The sequence below is a fragment of the Ambystoma mexicanum genome, chromosome 1q (assembly GCF_040938575.1).
Source record: "Ambystoma mexicanum isolate Mex_15411 chromosome 1q, UKY_AmexF1_1, whole genome shotgun sequence".
NCBI classification, from domain to species: Eukaryota; Metazoa; Chordata; class Amphibia; order Caudata; family Ambystomatidae; genus Ambystoma; species Ambystoma mexicanum.
In genome coordinates, this window is record NC_090922.1 from 16,545,928 (window position 1) to 16,554,778 (window position 8,851).

An 8,851-nucleotide genomic window follows, 5' to 3' on the forward strand; every position below is an offset into this window, starting at 1 on the left:
ACATCTATGACAGAGTCCCAAAGTAGTACCAACGTATGGAGGTGGGAAAAGAATTTAGAATTTTAGAATGCCCAATTAAATTGCAGAATAAAGGACTGCCTTGCCAAAGGCTAAATCTTGTCCATGGATAAAATCCAGGGAGTAGTGCTTTACAAAAGTATGGACAGAGGCCCATGTGGCTGCTTCACAAATGTTGCGAATGGGAACACCCCTCTGCAGAGCAGTAGAGGCAGCTACACCTCTTCTAGAAGGGGCCCGTAAGCCTACCAGAGGGTCCTTACCCGCCAGTCGGTAACAATCAGAAATTGTCAAAATAACCCATCTAGACAAAGACTGCTTAGTTACAGCTTGTCCAAACGCCTTCCAGCATATCCTACAAAGAGCCGATCGTCCACTCTGACCCGGGACATACGTGAGATGTAGAAACTTAAAGCTCTCCTAGGAGCCAACCTATGGAGCCTCTCCTCTTCCTTACCAGGATGCGGAGGAGGATAGAACGCCGGAAGAATGACCTTCTGGCTTAAATAAAATTCTGATACAACTTTCGGAAGAAAAGAAGGACGAACCCTAAAGACAACCCTGTCCTTATGAAACACTGTGAAGGGGTGGCTTAGCAGATAGTGCCTGCAACTCACTCACTCTGCGAGCGGAAGTAATCACAACTAAAAATACAGATTTAAAGGTCAACAGTCTCAAAGGACAAGAATGTAAAGGCTCAAATGGAGCACTCATTAGGAATTTTAGAACCAGGTTCAAATCCCAACCGGGCACCTGGAAAGGTGACGTGGGAACACATTAGTGAGCCCTTTCAGAAACTGAGAAATGAAAGGAATCCTAAAATAAGAACACCCCTCAAAGGTCCGGGTACCATGTTCTCTGGGCCCATGCCGGAGCAATGAAGATCATTCGGGAACCGAACCTCCGTAACCTCCTCAGCACTTGCGGAATGACGGGGACTGGAGGAAACGCGTACAGCGGTGAGAAGGACCACTCCACTACGAACACGTCCCCTAAGGCTCCACTTGGAGGAAATTCCCTGAGCAGAATCTTTCGCACTTCCGGTTGACACTGGTGGTGTAGAGATCCACTTGTGGGATCCCCAAAGGGTGAAGATCTCCAGGAGAATCTCCTGAGCCAGCTCCCACTCGTGAGAGACCGTGCTCTGCCTGCTCACAGCATCCACCGCCTCATTTTCGTCCCCGGCCAGATGAACTGCCGAGATCCAAATTTCCTGCTGGATGGCCCAGAACCAGAGCTGCATCGCCTCTCTGCACAGAGGGAGAGACCATGCCCCCCCTTTTTGTTGAGGTAGTGCATGGCCACTGTATTGTCTGTCAGAATCAGGACATTCTTCCCCCGCAGAGATGGCAGAAAAGCCTTCAGAGCAAACCTGATGGCCCTCAGCTCCAACAGATTGATATGGAGTCTGGACTCCGATGGAGACCAACGACCGCTGACTGGCAACTCGTTGGCATGAGCTCCCCATCCCATGAGGGATGCGTCCGTCACAATCGTCACCTCCGGCCAGGGTAGCCAAAATGGAGCCCCCTTCATCAGATTGCCTTTGACGGCCCACCACAGAAGATCCTGGGCGACCGAGGGCGGCACCTGAACGGGATCCGACATCCTGTCGGAGGACTGCGACCACTGCATCTCGAGAGCCCACTGCAGAGATCTCATCCGCAGCCTGGCCTCTGGCACCAGTAGTATGCAGGATGCCATGAGGCCTAGCAACCTCAAGAACTCGAACGCCGGGAGACTCTGGGCATGTTGAAGCTTGTGCACCATCTGCAGAATGTGATGAGCCCTTACCTGGGGAGGCGACCACTGCCCCCGGGATGTATTGAGCACTGCTCCGATGTACTGGATCTGCTGGGTTGGTGTCAAATGGGACTTCTTTCACAGGCTGAGCTTCTCCCTCAACTTAAAGGAGTGGCAGCTGACTGACAGATGATCCAGGACTTGCTCGGGAGAGCGCGCCCTGATCAAGCAATCATCTAGGTAGGGGTAGACGTGAATCCCCCCCTTTCCTGAGATACGCTGCCACCACCACCATGAGCTTGGTGAAGGCCCCCGGGGCGGAGGTCAATCCGAACGGCAGGATCCAAAACTGAAAGTGCGAGTCGCCAACCGCGAACCTCAGGTACTTCTTGTGCTTGGGATGAATCGGCACATGAAAGTAAGCGTCCTTGAGGTCGAAAGACACCAATCAGTCCTGAAGTTGAAGGGCCTGGAAGACTTCAGAGAGAGTAACCATCATGAACTTGTCCTTCCTGAGGAGCTTGTTCAAACCACGCGAGTCCATAATGGGTCTCTATTCCCCGTCTTTTTTTGGGATAAAAAAATATGGGGAATACCATCCCTTGTTCCTCTCCGCTACAGGCACCAGTTCTATGGCGCCTTTCTACAGCAGGGATTTGATATCATGCGCAAGGAGCGGATCCGGACTCTTCAAAGAGAGATTCCCTGGTGGATTGTCGTGAGGCCTCTGCCGGAAAGGAAGATAGTAGCAGTGGGCTATGATCTCCAGAACCCACACATCTGAAGTAATGGCACGCCATTCTACAAGATGCTGCACCAGCCTTCCCCCAAACTGCGAACCATGGGACATGGCCTCATGACTGAGTTGAAGCGGCTGCAGCAGTGCCTGAGGGCAAAGTGGCAACTGCCCGAGCGGCCTTGGCACCTAGATGACCTTGTTTTCCACCACTGGTACTCCTAGGTTGGCCCCTTTCACCTCCCCTTGATCTACCAAAGGGAGAGTAGTATCGAAAGGAACCTCCCTTCCATTGCTGTCCCTTAGGACGAAAAGGCGGAGGTTGGCGGACTACAGCGCTCAACGACTTCGCTGCAGCCTTTGAGGTCTGCAACCTCTCAAAGCTCTCATCAGCCTTGCTGCCAAAAAGATGGTCACCATCAAAGGGCATGTTGAGAAGCCGGGCTTGTACATCCGGAGCAAACCCCAACTTCTGCAACCAAGCAAATCTGTGCTTCACGGTGCTCGCCGCAATGGACCGGCTGACACAATCTGCCACGTCCAGACCAGACTGAACGGATTCACACATGGCATCCTTGCCATCCTGTACAAGGGCAAGAAAGCCATCCCATTCCTCCCCCTCAGGAATATGTTCAGCCACCAAAGAAACAATTCCACAGAGTGTGAGTGAAACGTGCTAAGGCACACACAGAGTTGGCTGCCTACAAAGCCATACCCCCTGAAGAAAAGACTTTCTTCGCCCAACCGTCAAAACGTTTGTCATCCCTATCAGGAGGGATGGTAGGGTACGACTCTTGCATTGCTGGGGCCGTAGCTGCCTGCACCACCAAACTCTTCGGAGTACGGTGCATGGACAAGTAGCCGGGGTCGCCACTGGCTGGGCGGTACTTTTTCGGCAATGACTTACCCACTGCTGGGAGACTCTCCGGAGCAGTCCAAGCTGCCGCCACCCTTCTCTGCAAGGCCATATGGAATGGCAGTACCGGGTAAGTTGGTAGACCTTGGTCCAAGATATCTGACATAAGTCGCTGGTAGGAAGACTCAGCATGCGTGCCAGGCTCAGGCCTACCGAACTCAACCTCCGGAGAGGTGTCCAGACCACTGGCGTCATGCAAAGACTGACACAGGTCTTCCATCTGGCTATGACCAGATAACAGGTCGTTAACCTTCATCAGACCCTTCATCCACCTCAGAAATAAAATCCAGAGGCTGGAACAAATCCCTAGATGAGGGCACATAAAAAGGCACAAACACATTCTTCGATTTGGCCAGGGCCTTCCTCGGGGTTTCCACCGGTCTCCGGGGTACCTTAGATTAAGCCTCCTCAAAAGGCATCGAGGGCGTCGACGGAATCGGTGTCGACATCGAGCGTGGCGTCAATGGCTTCGGCACAGGCCTCCAGGGTGGTGCCCCGAGCGTGTCCTTAGACGGCCTCGGCACTGATGGCTTCCTCGGAGGTGGAGCCTCGAGGGAGTCCCTCGACGGACATGGCACCGATGGCATCAACATCTTCTTCGAAGACCTCACAGGCTCCGACGGTCTCAAGGGCGTCGAGGACCGGGACCTGGAGCGGGCATGGCTAGAGCGATCCACCTTGTCCGATTGGGACCTCGAAGCCTCCCGATGATCGCGCCGACCACCTGAGCCTGAAGGCGTGCGAGCGATGGCCCTAGCACGTTCCCTGCCGGCTTCTTTCGAAGGCGCGGACCGAATGGAGCCCTGCGATTCAAAAATCATCATCATCTCTTTACGAAATGCAACCCATTCCGCAGGAGAAGAATGCTTGTTGAGACAAGCAACCCGCCGACGGGCGGAGTCCTCGGATGAGAAAGGCGACTGGTGACGGCAATTCCGCGAGTGCCTCGAAGAGGCGGAGGAATGGTGGGAACCACTCCGGGACCGAGACCCCCCTGGACTTACGCCGACGACACAGAGTCGCCTCTCGAATCGTCGGTCGAAAGCCCCGCGGATTTCGACTTTCGGGGTTTGGAAACCCTGCCTACAGATAGCTTCTTCTTCCGCTCCCGCAATGCCTTCAACGTTAACGACTGGCAATTGTCACAGTCATCCGTGGCGTGGTCCTCACTGAGGCACCAGAGACCGGCGTTGTGCGGGTCCGTAAGTGACATCTTGGAACGGCAATCCCGACACTTCTTGAATCCCGACCGCGGGGTAGAAGAAGATGAAGACATGATATCGTCACAAAACACCAAGTTCGAAGAACCGTGGCGCACCGAGATCTCCGAAGCGAACACGTTTGCGGAAAAAACAGAACTGAGGCTACGGGAGTCATGCGTCCTACTTATAACATCCGGTGACGTCGGCTTGACAGAGGCCCTCGAGGACAGCATACACAGGACACAGAACATTTTCCGAAGCAGCACAGCTGTGGTGATTACCTGTCATAGATGTGGAATACGTCGGAGGAACCAATCCCTTCGAAACTACTACTCCTTTTTCATTAACTTGGAAATATTCTTTAATATTAGTTACGAGGCCTTGGGATACATCACTGTCTTTAGGAGGAAGTCATTACATATCAATCTGCCCCTCTTTCCTGCCATCGGCTCAGTCTACTATCCTGGCTGCTACCATGTCACGGTCTGACCATGTGTTCGACAAGAGAACCACTTGCATCACCGTAGCTTTTCCTCAGGGGGTGTTTGCCCTGGGAGCTCTTGGTAAAGTTAAGGGGTTTGGGTCCCTGTTTGGTCATCTGCATTTCGGCTTGTTGAATAATGTAGGCATTACCCCCCACCTACCTTACCTTTCACCTTTGGGGTCCACCACCTTAGGTGCGTCTCTGCGGGGCGATGCTGAACCTTGGTTTGACGGGATTGCAGGGGGTTATCGTCGATCCAGGTCTCCCAAATGTTCACTCTCTTTGAGGGTGCGCTGGGGTCTATGGTGTATGTGGTTCTGCCGCTCTGAACGGAATGCGGGCCCTTTCCCTGCTGAAAAAACACACCTACCCGTAGCTACCGGCCTGTACACCAGAGCTCCTTCGCAGCCACAGAGCATTCCCTCCCACGAGCGAACTGCTTGACGTCACAGGTTATCTGGTCCCCTCTGGTGTTCGCTCCTCATGAGAGGCGTGGGGGTCTACGATGATCTTACTTCCCTTTGCAGGGTTATGGGATTGAGGCTTCTCCCCGACAGAATCGCCCTTCCCAAAGATGGCGGATGATCCACCAGAGGTTCTCCTCCACCAGGACGGGGTGTCAGCACGTGTGCCAGGCTGCTTGTTTGGACAGAGGAAACCCCCTCAGGAATTGCTGCCAAGGGTGTGCCTGTGTCTGCCGGATCACCTGCTCTTTGATCCACGGTTATGGTCTGAACATTTCTGTGCAGGTTGCCTTGCCCCAGCGTGCCATTGGGCCTCAGAGATCTCGGGACTGCAGGATGGTGCTCACTTCAGTCTCTCTCGTCAGCCATGTCTCCTATGCTTTGCAGAGGGTGAATCTCTTGAACAGGGGCTCACACTCACTTCACATATGGTCCACGACTTGAGAGAAATGTGCTTCTTGCTGGCTCTCACCCTTGGGACCTTTGGGGGGGGGGCTCTGGACCCTAATTACCCCGAGTGGTTGATGAGCACACAAATCAAGCATCCATTGTTCACAAGCCCCCTGGTGGCGTCCACTTTGTGATCTTTTAAGGCGTAAACAGATCTAGTAATACTGTTGTCAGTTGGAGTACTTGGAGCTTTTCCACCATGATGTACTCACTTGCATGAGTGCCCAGAAAGACTTCCCCCTAACCGGGAAGCTAACGGGCATGGAAGAAGAGGGTGAACTTCACACAAAGCAGAGAAAGGCATGTGCGGCTTCAACACGTGCCTGGAATCAAACCCCTGCTTATCATTATCTAAAAGCCTATAGCCCTTACCAAAACAGACTGTGGAACCAGACCCTAGCTGAAAACCTGAATGGAGCCAGGCCCTCTGGAACACCAGTGCCAAACGCACGCAGGAACACAGTAGGTCAAATGTTTCAGGGCCAGTCAGTAAGGCTCTGTGCAGGTAAGCCACTGAGCAGGGTTGGATTCAACTGCTACATTTCTTGAAATGGAAGTAAATGGAATGCACAATGGCAGGCAGCCTCAGAAGCAATAACCAATTGCAAATGATGCAAAAAGTTAGACCCCTTCAAAAAGTACAGGAAAAAGTAGATATTAGGCCAAGACGCCCTCCTGAGCGGGCTAGCTGGCTGAAAAAATGTAACAAGGAAGGAAGTCTGGTGAGGTTACTTACTGATTACCTGTTTCCATTTAAAATAAAGTGAAACATTCAGCCCCATTGAAAGCTCCTTAGCTCCTTAAATTACAGCACAGCGGAGTGTTTGCCGAGTGTTTGGCAGTGGAGAAGGAGAAGCTCTGTTACCTATTCCCTGAAAGAAGGAAGCCCCCTGTTGGAGTCTGTCCTTTGTTTCTACTACTGGAAACCATAAAGTCTACTCACAGACGCGGAGTGTTTGCCGAGTGTTCGCCGATGTGCGAGCAAATGAACCCTGAAACATCAGGAGACATGTACTCACGAACTCGGAGCAAGGTACGTGCACTAGATGCGACTGTTGAAAAACAGATTTTTGCTACACCCTTAGCTTCAACACTTATCACATCTGCCATAAAGTCTGCCATAAAAATTACTTCAAAACAAATCAAAAAGACAACTATAAACTTATATTCTAACAAAGTCTGTGAACTAGACACAAATCACACGCCGTCACCAATTTCACCCAAAAACTGTTCCTCACCGATGATTGACGGTTGCCTAACACCTGGGGGGTCGATGGCGTGCTGCGAGGAGGTGCTAGTTGCTTGCCCAGCATGAAGTTGGGTGCGGCGGAGTCGCTGCGAGTGGGGGTGCGGATGTGCCCGCTTTGATGCGAGTTTGGTGAGCGCATCAAGGGGCGGTCTCGCTGCAACGTGCTGCCAGTGGGATGGTGCGGTGAGGAGGGAGCAGTGGCTGAGCCCCCGCGCTGCGATCCGCTTCCTTGTGTGGGCAGAGCTTTCAATGGGAGCGAGCTGACCCAGCCTCCGGCAGATGCAGGCGTGGAGAGCGGGCCGTTTCTCTGCTGCCTGGCGCTACTGCTGGTGGGTGCTCTGTCTCAGAGAGGCAGGGATCGAGAGGCCTCTGCTGACGGCCAACGCGCTAAACCATAAACCCATGCACATACCTGAAATATCAAAATCAACGGTATTTCAGTTTGAACATTTACAAAAATCTGATAACACGTCTACTCCTGAACCTTTAAACATGTGTGAATGCGAACCTGAAAGCATGCAAATACAAAAAGAAAGCACCATCAGCAAGCAATTAAAAAATGTCAGTGCAAAAAACAAGAACACTTGCATAGATGGTGCGCGACCAAAAGGTCTAGAGCTATCTGGAATACAAAGCCAGATGAAACATGCAAAAACAAATGTGCCACTCTAGTTCTGAGATCGTAACACTGAGGTGGCATTTTAATGGAAAACCATTGCAAACTGATGCGACGAAATCTATCAATAAGAGCAAAACGCAAATATGCAATAACAGGCAAGAAAGCATAACACCGAAAATAGTGCCAGATGGCAGAAGCACTGCTCTCAAAGGAAATGTCACTTTGGAAATAAAAGATGATGACCTATTATCAAACACAGCTGAGATGATTGACACGGAAAAAACAAATCTAACCTCAGAAAATCCTAGCTCTAAGATCGTAAATGTAGAAAAAAATTCAAATGAAACAATTCAAAAAGAAGGTTCGCCAAAGCAAAATGTGGAAGAGATACAAAATGAATCATGGGCTCCTAAACGCCCACGGATACATTCACCCGCACAAAAGCACTTCAAAAACATACAGTGCGAACTCCCAGATCCTGTAGTACAAGTTGCATCGACAGCCAAAACCACAAATAAAAATAGTACTGAACTAGAAAGCCAGAGACCAAGGTCATTTGAAGAGGGAGAGATAGACAACGTGCCTTAGAAATAAAAGCATTACAAGAACAAATTTAAAAAAAAAAAAATTCTGCCACATACAAACAGTTGCTCAAAGGAGACTATGCCATCGGATCATAACACCTCCTCATCATCAGAGTATAGTTCAAATGAAAGTAACAGAAACAAAGGAACTAATTCACAAAGACTCAAAAACTTCACACTTAATAGGGCAAAAAAAGAAACAAGGTGGCTGAAAGAGGTGCATTAAGCCATCATCTCCTCAGTATCAATAACTATTGCTCCTTTCTTAAAACTGTATGAAAGTTTAAATGAAAATCAACAAGACCAAACAACAATGATTGCACTAATTAACAGCAAAATGGTCTACGTAGAATCAGTAATAGAGGCAATCAAAGAAAAGCGAAGCC